This window comes from Nilaparvata lugens, chromosome 5 (genome assembly GCF_014356525.2).
Source record: "Nilaparvata lugens isolate BPH chromosome 5, ASM1435652v1, whole genome shotgun sequence".
NCBI classification, from domain to species: domain Eukaryota; kingdom Metazoa; phylum Arthropoda; class Insecta; order Hemiptera; family Delphacidae; genus Nilaparvata; species Nilaparvata lugens.
In genome coordinates this window covers 11,989,502-12,008,437 of record NC_052508.1, presented here as the reverse complement: position 1 = coordinate 12,008,437, position 18,936 = coordinate 11,989,502, and the positions used below count along the sequence as shown (strand labels likewise).

General features: G+C 34.6%; 1 protein-coding gene across 2 annotated transcripts in view; it reads left to right on the top strand.

Annotated features, from left to right (window-relative positions):
* LOC111058003 (phospholipase A1 VesT1.02) overlaps nucleotides 1-18,936 on the top strand; it is a 71,363-nt gene that overhangs the window by 19,262 nt on the left and 33,165 nt on the right. The window lies entirely within an intron of this gene.

Below are 18,936 nucleotides of genomic sequence, written 5' to 3'. Positions count from 1 at the left end.
GAAGCAATTCGGGCTGTTTTTCGTGGTCGCATCATTTCTCGGTTTGGTGACATTGATTGGCCTCCTCGTTCTCCAGACCTGTCCATGTGCGACTACTTCTTGTGGGGTTTCCTGAAGTCACGTGTTTACCAGCATAAACCACGTACACTTCAAGAACTAAAGGGAGCAATTCGTTAGGAAGTCGAACAATTGGCAGGGCAATGTTAGAAAGAGTACAATCCAACTTCCGAGAGCGGCTTGTAAAGTGCATTGCTGAAAACGGCCGTCACCTGTCAGATATTGTTTTCAAACATTAATTTTCTAAAATTGTAAAATAATGTGAATATTGTTCTGTAAATAAATGTTTTTTATGCATAGGTAACGACATATTACTTTTTTGAAAACCGTTCATCCTTTCTGCCGCACCTTGTATTAAGTAGATTTTTCAGGAAATTTGATTGAATTTCTTAGATTTTATACTCTGGATGCATGCAAAATATCAGGGCCAAGTCACACGAAGCGTTTTTCAGGCATTTTCAGACAAGTCGGCAGGGCAGGAAGCTCTCCGATAAGGCTGATAGGGTTGGCGTTTGGGAATCGCCTTATAATCAGCTCTATTCCATAATAGAGTTTTCTGCCCTGCCAACTCGGCTGGAAACGGATGAAAAGCGCTTCGTGTGGTTAGTAGTCTCTTTGTGATGAGATTTTATATGAGTTATGGAAATACTCTCCAGATGGATTCAAAGGGTGTTTGTTGAAGGACGGTTGAAAATCGATGGAGGAAGTTTGTCACTTTGTAATGAGATGAAAAATGAAATTTTAATTTTTTCACATGTACCGTGAATAAATAATGATGATAATTGTGAATAATGGAACCCGCATAGACTAAAATATAGTTTGTGTTTCTTAACTTGTTGTGTGTAACGAGAAGATTAGGCTATGGATACAAACCCTTGCATAAACAATTCAAAATAAATAAGAATATATTATCAATCATTATAAAACAAGTAACAATACATTGTCATGGACGAGCGAACTGTATTATCAAAATTAATAGTTATATCACTAAATAGATTGTATGTTGATAATTTCCAATAATTATTATAAGGGGGTGTTGGCATAGAGAAGTTTTCTTCCCCATAAAAAACTATGAAGCTTCCATTTCAAACTCTTAGATGTTTTCCAAACGCTGGTAGCAAATTTGCATTGTTGTTCCAATCTTTGGTCTAGTGGTATGGAGCGTACAAACTTCGGTCTGCTAGCACCGCCTTGTTCGTTGGTTCGAATCTCGCCGGAGGCATGGACGTTTGAGCATCTCATCAATTCATCAACGCACTTTCAAACAAACTTGGGAATTCTTGTAATAAGTAGATTTCCCAAGATATTTGATGGGAGTTTATACTCTAGATACTTGTGATCTACTGTATTAGGGCTCGTACAAGCGAAAAGCTCATGTGGGCATTTTTACTTGAACATTAACTTACCTATTCATCACCCGCCAGTAGCAAATTCTTTCGGGAACTCCAGGACCTAATCCAATATTAGCTCACCTACAATATTATTAAAATATTCATGAAGTATGCAGGCCCCCTACAGTTGCTGGATTAGATCGCCCTACCTGCTGGTTGGTAACTTTTGGGCTGAGAATCAAATGGGTGTGCCAAACGGAATAAATATTATCCAACCGGCATAAGCTAACGATTTTGTATGCAAATATCGAGTCAATCCAAGAGCTAACTCTTTTGTCTCAGCTAATACATATCACCTATTGTTCATAATATTATATAACATGCGACAAACATTTGACAGATGCTTTGAGGATTTATTCTCAGGAATTTATCTTGAAGGATTGGAGGTTTATGAAGCGTTTTGATGCAATTATATCGGAAAGAGGTTTATCAAGTTGGTATTTTTTGTAAATATTTCAAACACACGATTTTGATGTTTTAAACAACGATATGCAGTAACTTATAAAATTATTCTTGTGTGTATCATTTGAATGAGTCACAAATGTGATACAAATTAGTCACTATAATTATTGACTGCAAGTCTTTGTTTAAAAGATCAAATTAGTGTGTTACATCGCAGTTTGGAATGAATCAATAAACCATTTTTTATCGTTAACGGTTTGAGAAATTAAATTTCTTTCATCAGCAGTTATTTTCAAGAATAGCTCCTGATGAGCGTAACAGAAAAATCGAGGATAAAAGTGGAAAAGATTAAGAATTTTATAATAAAATTTAATAGCTTTCAAAACAGCAGAGCTTCAAATGAATTTATTTAATATAAACTGAAATAATTAATAATTGAACTGCAAAATGGTATGAAAAGGAATGCAATTTAGAATTATTGTGAATTAATATTGTTTTGTATCTACATAAATAGTTGGTGGAGCTTTGATGTCCGTTCTCAGGAAAGAATAATCAGAACATCTTTCCCAGTAGCCCACCACCAAATAAGATAAGTGAGAATTAGTTAGAGAGTCTACAGGACGACAAATTTTAATGGAAATATTAGGATTGTTGGATAGAATGGATGAAGAATACGATATAACTTGTCATAAGAGAAGGAAAGCCTTAATTCCATTTTTCTAGAACAGTTGAAAACATAGAAATGTATGCTTAATGTTATACAGATATAATAATTGGACGAGATACATTAAGATTGATTAAGTAAAGGAATATAGATATAGTATGTCAACAGAACAATGGCTAAGAGTCATGACAAGCGAGTTTCACTAGCACACTGCTACGCTCCGCCTTCTCTTTTCTGATTGGTCGACAACGCGATGGAGGATTCGGCTAGGAAAATAAAGGCAAAAGAACAGTGCTAAGTTCTGAAATTTCAATATGTGATGAGTAATTGGTACATCAATAATGAATGACAAATACATTTTCTTGTAATACAGTATTGACATGATATGAAGAATGGTTATTATTTTATAAATAATTTCATGTCATGAAGTGATTTAAAGTAATTTTTATGAATAATGTTATACATTTTATTGTAATTGTAATACAGTATTGACAATATATGAATACTGTTTATTAATGCTTGTATAAATGGACATTTCTTAATGATGATACAATAAACATTGATATCTGAATAAACCATAAACCGATTTCTCATTTACATCTCCTCACAGGTTCTAGTTAACGAGACAAAATATGTAAGAAGCTTCAGGTGAAATCTTAGCAACAGCAGCAACCATACTAGCAAAATTCAATAAAACCTCTATCGATATCACAGTAGAATAATACATGAGCTATAGAGGATGATCCATAAGCTAATATTTTGTTGACATCATCTATAATAGCTATCAATGAAACTGACAGTGAAAACCCCGTGGAGAAATCTGTAGCCGCAAAAAAACTGAAAGATTTAACGCGTACAGTGTAGCTATCGTTTTCACCATCACATTTGCATGCTTTTCAAAGTGATGAGAAGGAAAAGAGTACTGTCAAACCGTACAGTAAAGATAAGCGAATCGAAAGATGACTTTCTGTCATCGAATTTTTAGGTCCAAATCGACTGATTCCAAGTCTTATTTATAAAATAGAATTATAGAAGCCTTTTTTAAATTAATAAAATAATAGATTAACCTTCCGGTAGTCGCGCCCTACTCAATCACACGAGCAGTCGCGTGTTGCACCTTTTACAACATCCAATTTTCCAAGTGTTATGTACTCTGTTTACTGTAAAAATTGTATGATTACTTTTTCCATCTTCTTGGATTATTTTACGCCTATGAAAATTTGGATGATTACCATTTCATAGCCCAATAAGGTACACCAAGCAAAGCCATCAATTCTGTGTTATTTGTTCGTTTACAGTCCCCGTATACACACACTATCTTTCACTATCTTATATGTTTTGCACTGTACAACTTATGCACTGTCGCGACTAAATTGCACCTAAAGACTGAATCACTGCTCATTTGATACTGCAACTCAGTGGAGTGATGGGGAGAAAGTTTTAGAATGCATAGGTGACTCATTCACTGACACCACCCCATCCAATAGTTTTGTGCAGCAAAAAAAACTGACACTGTTGTGCTTTTTACAACAGCGCGACTGCCGGAAGGTTAAGAATACAAAATTATTCTATAATTTGAAAAAATAACGGTACTAGAAACTCTGAATTCATTCTAAGATGATTCCAAATCATTCTATTGCAAATCATACGATTGAAGTGCGATTTTATGTTTTAATTCATGTTCCAAATCAAATCAGAATCCAATTATTCTAATCCACAATATTCACAATCACTAGCGATATTATAATAATAAAAGACACACAGTTCAGCAAGATGATAAATGATGAATGAAGAATGTATTGAGTAATAACTATTTTACAATGAATGATTGAATACAGGTTTGTTTTATTAGGACAGAATTTGTGAATTGGGAATAAAGAATACTACGAGCTGAAAGTATAAATAAATTACTACTACTTTAAATAGGCCTACTAAAATTGACAAATTTAATAAAAACATGAAGTACATTTTATTTAAAACATTTGAAACTTTTAAACATTTCAAACAACTAGTTTCGGCTTTATTATCAAGCTTAAATGCAAAATAAAACATTATTGTCATCAATAATGTGAGATATTAAAATTATTTGATTTGGAGTTTCTGTAAATGTAGATGGAGGAAAACTGTTGTGTACATCACGAGTGAAAAATGTTTTTTCTCCCTCAGGGAAATTGTTGCCCTCAGCTTCGCCTCGGGCTTCAAATTTCCCCCTCAGGGGAAAAAATAGTACTTTTCACTCTAGATATACAAATAACTAATGCATTTAAACTTGAAAATGGCCAAAGTAGGCCGAAACTAGTTGTCGGAGATGTTTTAAAGTTAAAAAAGGTTTCAAATAAAAGGATACTACATGTTTTTATATTAATTTTGATAACGTAGCCCATACAAGTGAAGTAATTTTAATAGGCCTACTCTACGTTTGAAGGGAGTAGGAATGTATATTACTTGATGAATGAATCGCTCAGTTTATATTCAATTCCTGGAGAAGTTGAGAAAGGAAAAAGAAGAAAGAATGGAAAAACCAGCAACCAATCAGCATCTGCAAAGGACACTCATATAATACTTTCTCAATTACATAGCATGCAAGTCCAAATCACCCAATTTCAAATCTTACAAAGTCGAGCAAACCAGAGTCCGAGAAAATTGATTCCGAATCACGAGAGTCCACGAACGGCGACCTTGTCCATTAATGTACGTGCATCCATTATTGGGGTCATCTGTCCATTGGACGTGCGCGCGAACCGAGTTCGCGGCCGTGACGAAGCGCCATTCGCGACGCGAATCAAATTTTGTCTGGCAATGGAAAACTGAACTTAATATAATTTAATCGGTGGGGTTCTATACATTGGACTCCGGTAACGGAGGGCTGTCAGGGACAAAAATCTTGGTATCTCTACTTTACAATAATCTATAATCTATGATGATGATAATAATCTTTAAATAAAATTATATTCTATAGATAATAACATTGTACTCTTCTAATAATAATAATAATATATTACTTTATGGCACTGTGAACTCCGGTAATCCTCTGGGAGGCCATCGAGTTATCGGTGATTCGCATTATCAGTGATTACTCTTCACGGTAACAGTGATTTTCTTTGAAAACACAAACAGAGAAGGAGAGTGATAGGCATGAGACTGTAATAATTTGTGAATAGAAAGAGATAACTGGAAAATACTTTCTTTGAACTTTGGGAGGCCATAAGTAAGTGATTAACTTACTCTTCACGGTCACATTGATTGATTCCCTTCGATAACACAAACAGGAAAAGCGAGTGATAGGCATGTAAAGTAACTGTGACAAATTTTGTATAAAAAGAGATATACTTTAACTTTGGAAGGTCATAAGTAAGTACTTTTCACGGTCACTGTGAAACAGATGACTGAAGATTGTTTTCTTTGAACTTTGGGAGGTCATAATTGATAACGTTTTATGGCGGCCACTGTGACTCCCACATATCTACTTCAGTGTACAAGTTAACAAGACTATGAACTTGAATCCACTACACCAATGTAAACCCTTCTTCAAGTTTTGTCAATTCGAGTAGATGTTGAAAATTCTTGACTTTTGGATTTAATGAACTTTTTGGATGAATCTTGATCGTACGAACCTAAATAGGATAATGAGATGAAAACAGTTGTCAGTCAATATGGAATGTATATAAAAACAACTATTGTTGAACGAAAATCCCAATTAAATGCTGTAAATCACCTCGAAGACCTCTGCTACTGCAAATATTGCCATATAGCTGTTTACCCTGTTGTCAATATTTGCAATAGCAGAAGTCTTCGGGGTGATTTACAGCATTCAATTAGGATTTTCGTTTAATAATAGTTATTAATATTGAATTTATTTACATTAATTTGTAGAATATGAAAACAGTCAAATAGAAGAGTATGATGCTAAAGAAAGTATGATGTGGGAAGAAGACTATGAAATTTCAAGAAAACGTAAGTTTTTTACTAGATAATAATTATTATAGTTTTGAGGTCAAAGTTTGAACTCAAGTAAACTTCACTTTAAACTTTCAAAATCACCCATTCGAATGCTAAAAAATCTTGAATTCAAGGAAACTTGATGAATTCATCGCAGCTATAGTGAGGTCCACATTATAATGACAGTGGAGAAAGATAGGAAAACAACGTTGCCGATCCTCTGTCTTGTCAATGCCTTCTATAGACGATATAGCTGATACAGGTTTATTGATGTAATATTAACTGTTCATTCTCGTTTAAAATAACCAATTATATTTTATTAAGCAAGAAATTATATTTCTCAGTAATTTCATAATGAATTTTCATGGTTAAGATTATATATTATGTTAATCTCTATATATAAAAATGAATGTATGTTTGTTTGTTCCCTATAGACTCGAAAACTACTTGACAGAACGGCATGAAACTTTGAGAATATGTTGTGCGAATATTGGGGATATTTTCTGACTAGAAATTCTAATAGAGGGGCTGATGATAATTATATATTGATCCATTTTACAGACCTATGTTTTCGAAATTGTCGGCCGAGCGGCTAACGTAGAACGGGAAGATCATGTTGTGATAATATGATTTTGCATCTAAGCTTACCAGCTGTAATAAACACGTCACTCTGTGATTAAATTGTTTACTGGTATTAAAACGGTAGTTTTAAGCACATAGGAAGTCCGTATTGAGATGTAGATAAAAATATTGATTGTCAGATAAATTTCATGATTCACCAAATAAAGTCTGACATGAGATATATTGACTTTTTGGCGGTACGAAGTTCGCCGGGTAAGCTGGTTAATTATAAATTCTACATTGTTTAAAGACGATCTGGCATCAGAGCAAAGCGAGAAAGAGATAGCGCTATTTGCTTTGTTGAATGATAGACAATGATAGCAATACCATTGCTAATCAAACACTGCATAGGACCTCGGTATAGAGGATGTGAAGAAATTCAAGTTAGGGGAATAACAGAGTAAAGTAGACGACATTATGTTTCTTCCATTAGATTAAACTACAAAAATAGTGACGAAAGTAAAATATGTGGACAACAGAGGATGAAGAAATTACAATCGGATTTGATGGCTGAGCTGGCCACACAATTATTCTAAAATTTGAGAGCATTGCAACATGAAGAGACTTGAGTGCTTTGATAATTCTGGAAAGAAACAGAAAAAAATACTTGAAAGGTCACTCACTGTCTCTGGCGAGATTCACATACAACTGTCACAATTGATTAAATGGGAAGCATTGATGTTTTTAATAAAGAATTCTGACACTTTAAAGTGAATCTCTCTATACCAGCATTCCCCTTTAAACGATCATGGAGAATGTTTTTAATTTTTATTAAAATAAAGTAGATTTTCTGACAGTATCTTGAGTCTCTTCAATTTGATCATAGACTAGTAGCTCTGTGAACAGTAGAACTCGCGCAGTAATCGCACTGTCCATCAGAGTAAATTCTGTCCTGTCCTGTCGTGTCGGCGTGATATCGGTGGAAACGACTAATGTCTGTTTGGGTTGTTGTATCGACAATGCTAATAATTTGATGTTAACAGCTATGCTACTGCCATCACAAGCTTACCGAGTTGAAAGCAGAGAAAAGTCGGGAGAAAATACTATGCTACTTCAAGCTATCAATTGAATGCCTCACTGCATGCAATTAATAGTCCACACAAAAGCTGTTTTTCACTAAGTTACATTGAGATATCGAATTGCATGCGCCATCGCATGCAATTTATAATCCACTCGACAGCTGGTTTATGATGAATAATTCTATAGTCTGATTTTTACTCTAATATTGGCGTATGAAGGAGGCTCCTTTTCCTTTTATATTATCCTTGAAATGCAAAATTTCCAAAAAAACCTTGTATATACGTCAACGCGCAATTTAAAAAGGAACATACCTGTCAAATTTCATGAAAATCTATTACCGCGTTTCGCCGTAAATGCGGAACTTATAGACATAAAGAGAAATGCAAAACCGTCGACTTGAATCTTAGACCTCACTTCGCCCGGTCAAAAAAGTTATTCAAGTTTTAACCATAGAGTGAAGATACCGTTTGTAGAAATCATTTGTCTCTGTTTTAACTTTCTGATAAGTTCATCGCACTACAAAACAAACGTGAAATTCCGATTGCGTTTAAATAGCTCAATCAAATTAGTTCAAGTAGCCTGGTAACCTTGCATTATTGTTGTCATAATAATGGAAAACTTCATCAGGGCTACTTACTACACACTCTCACACTCTCTCTTTTTTACTCTCTCTTCTCTCTCCCACACACACATGTAGCCATATTGAGATTCACATCGTATGTTTTTTTCACTCTCTCTCTCCCTCTCTTTCAAACCTACGCTCTCACGTAAATATGTAGCTATAGGCTAGTGAGATTTAATTCCTACTTTCAGAGTTGGTTGAACGGAACGCGTTGCTAATACTAATGAGGTTTCCTGTCAGTTTGAAATGAATGTTGCACTAAGTTCATGATCATGTTTTCTTCAAGTTGAGCAATTTCCTTGCGCTCTTCATGCCTGCACTACCAGCAGCATCTTACAATGGTCATTGTTAATTACATCGTTACAGTGAGTTGGTGCCAACTATGCGTGGATGCAAATCATTTCCAGTTACAAAAGTCATTTTCTGTTTGAACTGTAGCTAATGATCGCCTGTGTCATCAAATTCATTGAATCTTTGTCGTTTCAACCAATTCAATTTATTTTTATTCTAATATTAATTTTCAATTTTATATGATATTTATGTGATCCATAATATATACAGAATGTTCTACGAAAGGTTCAACAATCGAAGAACATAGATTACACATAGAATTTTCAACAAAAAATGATCAGTTAAATTTTATTATATCGACCATTGTTTTCGAGTTATCAATTTTTCGATATATTATTTGAAAAACGTCAATCACTAGAAAACCAGCAATGGTTATAAAGAGAAATATGGTTAGAAAGAGAAAGAAATTTCCAATAAGTTCTATATAATTTGTTCCTTTGACGTTTTTGAACTTTCTATGAGCTCAAGGTTAAATAAAGTGCTTTCGTCAGGTTCAAAGCTGAATTCTAACATCTACATTAAATGACGCTAATGCTAATTATTCAACGAATTTTACAAAGTATAAAAAAATAATCAATGAGAATAAAGATTGAATGCAATTATAATAACGATAATATGAAATTTTAATTTTAATTTTTTAATTGTAACTTCATAAATCGGCGGTGTTTCAACAAATAATTGTCGATTCGCTAAGAAGGATATACAAGTAATATCCTTCCCATCAACACACGCCCGAGTGTTGAGAGAGAGAGAGAGAGAGAGAGAGATTTGATTGATTGATTGATTATTTGCCTTTATCAGGAAAGAGTTAGAGAAAGAGAGAGAGAGAGTGAGAGAGAAACAATTAGTCACAACGTTTCAACCCTGAACGATTTCTTTTCAGAATTTCGATAAATAACTTATAATCCATGTTACCGTGTATTCATCAGCATTCATCAGCATCTGTATTATTTGTTCCTCGAATTCATCAACATATCAACATATCAACATATCAACATATCAACATATCAACATATCAACATAGGTGTCAAACAAGGCGATGGACTATCTGCAATCCTATTCAATATTGCATTACATAGAGCTATTGAAGGATTAGACAGGGGAAATATTTTCCACCGAATGTATCAGGTATGTGCATATGCGGACGATGTAGCAATAATTGCAAGAAGGAAAGATGTCCTACAGGAAACGTATTTGTTGCTAGAATGAGAGGCGAATAAGATTGGCTTGATAGTGAATGAAAGAAAAACGAGGTACATGAAAATATCAAGTAGTCAAGCAAGAAGAGTTCCACAAAACCTCCGAATTGGAAATAAAATCTTTCAAGGTGTAAGGAACTTCAGCTACTTGGGGGTTGAACTAAATAACGAGAACAAGATGGGTTACAGCATAAAGCAAAGCGTATTGGCTGGAAATAGAGCATACTTCAGTAACATGAAACTTTTGAAGAACAGGCTCATATGTAGAAACACGAAACTTAAAATATATGAGAGCCTAATTCGACCTGTTGTAACATACGGCTGTGAATCTTGGACGTTAACAAAAGAAGACAAAAACCATTTAGGCGTTTTGAAAGGAAAATCCTAAGAAAGATTATGGTCCAGTTAAAGAAGGAGAGGAGTGGAGGAGAAGAACTAATTCAGAGCTCGAGGCATTGATAAAAGGCCGAAATATTGTAAAATTTATAAAGGCACAGCGGCTTAGATGGTTTGGACATATCTGTAGAATGAACGAGAACAGAATGCCTAAAATAATATTCAAGGAGAGGCTACATTCAAGAAGAAAGATAGGAAGGCCGAGAATAAGATGGGAAGATGAAGTGAGAGACGATCTCCAAAAAATGGGATATAGAGGATGGAGACAATTAACAGAGGACCGAGAAGCGTGGAGAGCTGTAGTGGAGGCGGCCAAAGCTCATATTGGGCTGTAGTGCTAAAGAAGAAGAAGAACATATCAACATATCAACATATCAGTAATCAACTCTTTTGATTCCAATCAATTCCAACCCTCCAATTCACAACCATTGAATAAAACACATCTTGCAATCTGAAACCTTCACCTTTTCACAGGAATTTCTCAACCGTCAATAAAATGCACACCTGTGAACGCCCCTTATATTAGAGAACGTCCGAAGTATTAGATCACTATAATTGAGGGAGCCTGAGGGCTGAATGAATATCTACAGGAAATTATAAAACTTCATTCTTACAAAATCTACAAACCTTACATTCCCTTCAGAAGTTATCAAATTTAATGTTTGCAAAACTTCGGTCCACTACTTCTCCCATTCATTAAAACATGTATCAGTTTGATACATCATCATCATCATCATCATCATCATCATCTTCCTCTTCCTCTTCTTCTTCTTCTTCTTCTTCTTCTTCTTTCTTCTTCTTCTTCTTCTTCTTCATCTTCATCTTCTTCTTCTTCTTCTTCTTCTTCTTCTTCTTCTTCTTCTTCTTCTTCTTCTTCTTCTTCTTCTTCTTCTTCTTCTCTTCTTCTTCTTCTTCCTCTTCTTCTTCCTTCTTCTTCTTCTTCTTCTTCTTCTTCTTCTTCTTCTTCTTCTTCTTCTTCTTCTTTCTTCTTCTTCTTCTTCTTCTTCTTCTTCTCTTCTTCTTCTTTCTTCTTCTCTTCTTCTTCTCTTCTTCTTCTTCTCTTCTTCTTCTTCTTCTTCTCTTCTTCTTCTTCTTCTTCTTCTTCTTCTTCTTCTTTCTTCTTCTTCTTTTCTTCTTCTTCTTCTTCTTCTTCTTCTTCTTCTCTTCTTCTTCTTCTTCTTCTTCTTCTTCTTCTTCTTCTTCTTCTTCTTCTTCTTTCTTCTCTTCTTCTTCTTCTTCTTCTTCTTCTTCTTCTTCTTCTTTCTTCTTCTCTTCTTCTTCTTCTTCTCTTCTTCTTCTCTTCTTCTTCTTCTTCTCTTCTTCTTCTTCTTCTTCTTCTTTCTTCTTCTTCTTCTTCTTCTTCTTCATCTAGTAGCACTCTCAGTTAGTCATATACAAATCATAGTAAATATGGGCAATTTGGTTGCTCAATATACTGTACTGTACACCCATACTACAAACAGGTATAATATACAAATTGAGAGTTTAGTGGCTTTGAAGATTGTGAATGGTTTGTTTCACCTTGGCCTTTCATTCATAGAAACTCGAAGATGCGGCGGAGTAGGTCTACAACCTCATTAACGGTCTTTCAGCTCTGCTACGTTACTCACCAATCAACAAACGGTTCAATTATTTCCGCTGAACTGTTGCGCTGGCAGAATACAAATTTGCCGCGGAGTCAGATGTAGTGAATGCACTTTAAACAGTCATCAATGATTGAATTATTGAAGCATTGGAGTTATTAATGAATAGTGCTGACAGTTATAGTGAATTCATAGTGAGATTCATTGGGTCATATGAATAAAGACTGAGCATATGCTCATGAGCATGAGCATAAATGGAGCATAAGGTTTTGCTCATGAGCATTAGGTAGAAGTATTAAGGGAAGTATTGCTTTTCGAAAAAAATTAAGGTAACCCAATTTGTAAATTTCTATACGTTTCAAGTTCCCCTGAGTCCAAAAAAGTGGTTTTTGGTCTGTATGTGTGTGTGTGTGTGTGTGTGTGTGTGTGTGTGTGTGTGTGTGTGTGTGTGTGTGTGTGTGTGTGTGTGTGTGTGTGTGTGTGTGTGTGTGTGTGTGTGTGTGTGTTGTGTGTGTGTGTATATGAGTGTATGTGCGTCTGTGTACACGATATCTCATCTCCCAATTAACGGAATGACTTGAAATTTGGAACTTAAGGTCTTTACAACAATATAAGGATCTGACACGAACAATTTCGATCAAATTCAATTAAAGATGGCGGCTAAAATGGCGAAAATGTTGTCAAAAACCGGGTTTTTCACGATTTTCTCAAAAACGGCTCCAACGATTTTGATCAAATTCATACCTAGATTGGTCATTGATAAGCTCTATCAACTGTCATAAGTCCCATATCTGTAAAAATTTCAGGAGCCCCGCCCCATCTATGCAAAGTTTGATTTTAGATTCCCAATTATCAGGCTTCAGATACAATTTTAACAGAAAATTTTAAGTGGAAAAGATTGAGCATGAAAATCTCTACAATCGATGTCCAGTAACATTTTCACCTAAAATCGAAAATAAGCTCGAAATTCGAGAAAATGTGATTATTCCAATTGCAAACTGTTGACAACTGTTGAATCTATCAAATCATCCACTATAAGAGATAGCAGACCTCGTTTGTCCAGCGTTATTGCCCTGTCACCAGCTGGCTCAGATCTTTGAATAGTAGTAGACTTGAGATGCTCGGGAGCACCAGCGTCAGGTGATCAATTTTCATAACGGCAAGGAAAGTTGTGTGAGTGCGCCACACCAGATTTTTATATGAATAAGCTTCACCTTACACTCTTACCTTCTGAACTCTGGAGCAAATGCTCACGTATTTTAAAGATTTTTCATCAGCTGATTAGCCTTACTTTGTTTTCATAGTGAAAGCTTAGAAGGTGCTACTCTCGTAAGTGCTAAATATTCGAGTGTAAACGCCGCTTGTGTTTGGTTGTCTGCTCTGTTCTCTATCTATGAATTGAGTTTTAGTTGAGTTCTGAATTTTGAGATAATAGCGTAAAAAATGTCATCTCTATAGTAATCTCCAGCATAATTTGATAATCTCAATAGCCTTCTAAAGGTGCGTACAGATTTACGCGCCGCGAACATGAGCAATTCCCTTTTAATCAGCTGATGCCAAGCTTTTTATATCTGTATCTTACCGTTTCTGTAAAAATACAGATATAGTCAGCTGATTAAAAGTGAATTGCTCATGTTCGCGGCGCGTATATCTGTACGCACCTTTATAATCGTCTACACTCTCATCTTCTTAAATGCCTATTTCCTATTCCGTATGACCTTTGACTATAGAAAGAATTCTTTCTATAGTCAAAGGTATGACTATCTTTATATCCGATAGGTATATTTTGTATTTATTATTTTGTAGGAATAATGGTGATATATATCATGGTTGAATCTAAAAAGAGTTTCATAATTCTCAACTATTAGTTGTGATCGTATCTGGTATAGTCTCCTCTTCCTCACGCGAATTAGTTGAGCCATTTTACTATGAGCAAAAGGTGAAAAGCTGCTCTAGTCTAGACTCACCTTTTTGGAAGCTTTTGCTCCAAAAGTTGAGCAAATGCTCTAGTTTATTCATACAGCTTTGAGCATAAGCTTTCACTTTTGAGCAAATCCTCAAACTATTTTTTTATGAGCATGAGCAAAGGTTTTTGCTCACGTTTATTCATAGAAAATGAAGCATATGCTCAATATTTTAGAAGTATAAGCAAATGTTCAACAATGTTCATATGGCGCAACTGTCAGTATCGTTCATAGATCATGTCAATGCTTTCCATTCAACCAAAGCTGAAAGTTTAAAGTGGAAATCCATACTATAGAACTGAAAGTGCGTGAAGTTGTTTCTTCAATGAAAATCAACTCAACTCTGCTTCTCGTTCACAGTGACTGGTGAAAACTAGGGAAAACACTTTAAACTCTCTAATTTCTTCACTTTTTCAGTGTGGTTTCCTCAAGTTTTAGTTTTTCTTTGATGAAATTATTGATGTTGGAATGAATGGAGCTTCAAAGATTTCAAAATTGAGTGGATGAATAGTAAAAATTGGAAGTTTACAGATTTGCAGTGGCTGGTGAAAACTTTAAACTCTCTAATTTCTTCAGTTTTTCAGTGTGGTTTTCATTAAGTCTTAGTTCCAATTTGATACATTCAATCATTTTGAAATGGATGGAGCTTTAAAATTGAGTTGATGAATAGTGAAAATTAGAAGTTTACAGTTTTGCAGTGGCTGGTGAAAACTAGAGGGGAAAACTTCAAAATCTCTAATTTCTTCAGTTTTTCAGTGTGGTTTCCTCAAGTTTCAGTTTTTCTTTGATGTAATTATTGATGTTGGAATGAATGAAGCTTTAAAATTGAGTTGATGAATAGTAAAAATTGGAAGTTTACAGATTTGCAGTGGCTGGTGAAAACTAGATGGGAAAACTTTAAACTTTCTAATTTCTTCAGTTTTTCAGTGTGGTTTTCTTCAAGTTTTAGTTTTTCTTTGATGTAATTATTGATTTTTGAATGAATGGAGCTTCAAAATTGAGTAGATGGATAATAAAAATTGGAATATTATTGTTGAGGTTGTATGGTAATTAACGTAGAATCAATGAATTCAGCTTGAAAGGTGAGTAAATGAGTCATCAATCGGAAAAGTATTGAGTTATTCGAACAGAAGCCTCAAAATCTTGATGAAAATGCATTGTTCATCAATCACTTAAAACTTCCTATTTAACCAGACAGTGCGTGAAATTGTTTCTTGAATGACAATCAACTGTACATCTTGTCTGCACTAGCTCGTGAAAACTGGGAAAAAACTTCAACCACTTTAGTTTCTTCAGTGTAATTAAGATTTCTTTGAGTTCTAGTTTATATTTGGTGTATATTGTTGATGTTGGAATGAATGAAGCTTCAAAGTTGAATGAATTGGTCATAAAAAATTGGAATTTCATTGGAATATTATTGTCGAGTTTACAGAATGTTCTGAAAAATGGTGCCCAAAAGTTCTTATTAACATAGGTCCGAAAATGCTCAGTTACCAAGTTATACAGAGTGAAAGATTTCGTTTGAATTTCAGTTCCCCTGCTGAAACGAAGCACTATGGGTATTTGTTGGCTGTTAATTAAGATGTACAATTTAGCGTACTTTATGTAAAAGGAGCTGAAAAATTGAATAAAACCGTTTCCAAACCTGTAGCTACAATAAGTTATAAGATATGTGACGAAATACGCGAAACTTGGTCTCGAAAAAGAAGTTCCTTCAAGGTTTGAAGCAGATTTACTATGTTAAATGTGCAATAAACACAACATATTTTCTTACAGAACTTGTAGAAAATTTAATTTCGAAGAGAAAGATGTAAAATAATTATACAAGGTGTTTCAGAAGTAGTGTCGAGAATTTTAGGGTATTGTACCTGGATGCTAGGAGACTACAAATGTCATATTTGAAGTGTCCAAAACTCAGCGGTTATCCTTATAGCTGCCATTTTGTTTTTTTCATTTAAAAATTTTTATCTCAAGAACGAAATGTTGTATTGATCTGAAATTTGGCATGAATATTTATGCTATAAAGACTCAACTATAAAAAATATAAAAAAATTTTTCGTTGAAATTTTTCAAAATGGCGGCCATTTTAAATTTTTGATGGCGAATATCTCGAAAACCGTCCATTTTACAGAAAATTTACAAGAGACAAAAAAGTTAGCAAATTTTTCACGATTCCAATGATACCTAATTTATTAAGATTGGTCGAAGAATAACAGAGAAATTAATTTTTTTCGTACTGCATGCATGACCACTTTTCACCATTTAAAGATCAATATTAATTTTTTAATTCCAGATGTATTTAAGATGAAGCTTTGAAACTCGGTATGGCTCCATATGGGCGAACAGATGATTTTACAATGGTTTTCAGATGATAATGTTTGTCTTGTAAAAGTATTGTTGTTTCATTAAAAGTAAAGAACCAGATGTAGTGCTTCCTATTTCTTAGTCTCACGTTTCCTAGGTCTTATTTCTATCTTAAATTTCCAGTTTCAATATTTTCTTACGTTGCTTCTACACAAATATTTAATTATTGTAATGGAATTTAGTTCGCTGGAGTACACCGATATTCACTTCATGTATGGAGCAGCTCTTGGCAATGCGACCGAAGCAAGAAGAATGTATGCAGCTGCATTTCCAAACCGCCGTCTCCCTTCCGACAAGGTGTTCACAAGAACTCACAATCGGCTGAGAGAAGTTGGTTCATTTGAACGGAACAGGGTAATTGCTGGTAGGCCTCGAGCAGTTCGAAATGTTGCTTTTGAAGAGGAAGTATTGCAGAAATTCGATTTCAATCCTAGAACGAGTACGAGAGCAGTTGCAAAGCAAATCAATTCAAGTGCTTCTTCTGTGTGGCGTGTACTAAACAAGGAAAGACTTCACCCCTTCCGCTTTCAAAAAGTTCACTCATTGGTTGAACGCGACTATGAGCCAAGAGTAAACTGTGCCCGTTGGTTTCTTCAGCAAGACATTATCCAACCAAATTTTCTAGAAAATGTGTTATTTACCGATGAGTCCAGCTTTACAAGAGAAGGAATCTTCAACTCTCGCAACAGTCACGTCTGGGCCTTAGACAATCCTCATGAGGTCAAAGTGCGTGGTTATCAGCATAGATTTTCGCTGAATGTTTGGACGGGTATCTTAGGTAATCGCGTGATTGGACCATACATTCTTCCTAATCGTCTGAATTCTCCCACGTACATTACTTTTTTAAGAGACATACTACCAGAACTTTTGGAAGATGTGCCTCTTGCAAACAGATATAATATTTGGTTTCAACATGATGGTGCCCCTGCTCATTTCGGAAATGTTGTTACGGACTTTCTGAACATGACCTATCGTCAGCGGTGGATTGGGCGGGGTGGACCAGTACCGTGGCCCGCACGTTCACCTGACCTCAACCCTTTAGATTTTTTTTCTGGGGCCATATGAAAGACCTTGTTTACAGCACGCCAGTAGAAAACGAAGAAGACCTTGTGGCAAGAGTGGTTGCTGCAGCAGGTGCCATTCAAGATGATGAAAATGCTTTTATAGCAGTTCGACGGTCCATGATTGAAAGGTGCAGACTGTGTAATCAAGTTGAAGGACGGCATTTTGAGCAATTGCTGCATTAGTATCAGTGAACCGATTTGAGTGAAATTAATATTTTTCAATGTAAAATGAAATTTGGAGGAAAGTTATTCTTGTATATTTCTGTAATAAGAACGGTTTTCATGAAATTATAAAAAAAATTAATATTGATCTTTAAATGGTGAAAAGTGGTCATGCATGCAGTACGAAAAAATTAATTTCTCTGTTATTCTTCGACCAATCTTAATAAATTAGGTATCATTGGAATCGTGAATTTGCTAACTTTTTTGTCTCTTGTAAATTTTCTGTAAAATGGACGGTTTTCGAGATATTCGCCATCAAAAATTTAAAATGGCCGCCATTTTGAAAAATTTCAACGAAAAAATTTTTTTTTATTTTTTATAGTTGAGTCTTTATAGCATAAATATTCATGCCAAATTTCAGATCAATACAACATTTCGTTCTTGAGATAAAAATTTTTAAGTGAAAAAAACAAAATGGCAGCTATAAGGATAACCGCTGAGCTTTGGACACTTCAAATATGACATTTGTAGTCTCCTAGCATCCAGGTACAATACCCTAAAATTCTCGACACTACTTCTGAAACACCCTGTATAATAGACAAACTTAACCTTTAAAAAAATCTTTAATTACACACAATACGCATGAAAAATGAACAAAATCTAAACTTGAATTTTAAAAAACACTTTTGAAGTGAAAATACACTTACTTTGTAGTGACGATCGTTTTGACCTGTTGTTGGTCATCATCAGACAGTCTGATCATCAGATCAGATCAGAACAGTCTGATCATCAGAAAGTCTGATAATGACCAACAACAGGTCGAAACGATCGTCACTACAAAAGTAAGAGTATTTTCACTTCAAAAGTGTTTTTTTTAAAATTCAAGTTTAATTTTAACAGTGAAAAAGTATGGATATACAACAGAGTAAACAAAATCTGTTAAGCTCTATATCTATGCGTTTTGTATGTAATCAACAATTATTTTTTTAAAGGTTGCGTTTGTCTATTATAGAATTATTTTACATCTTTCTCTTCGAAATTAAATTTTATACAAGCTCTGTAGAAGAATATTCTGTGTCTATTGTACATTTAACATAGTAAATCTACTTCAAACCTTAAAGGAACTGGTTTTTCGGG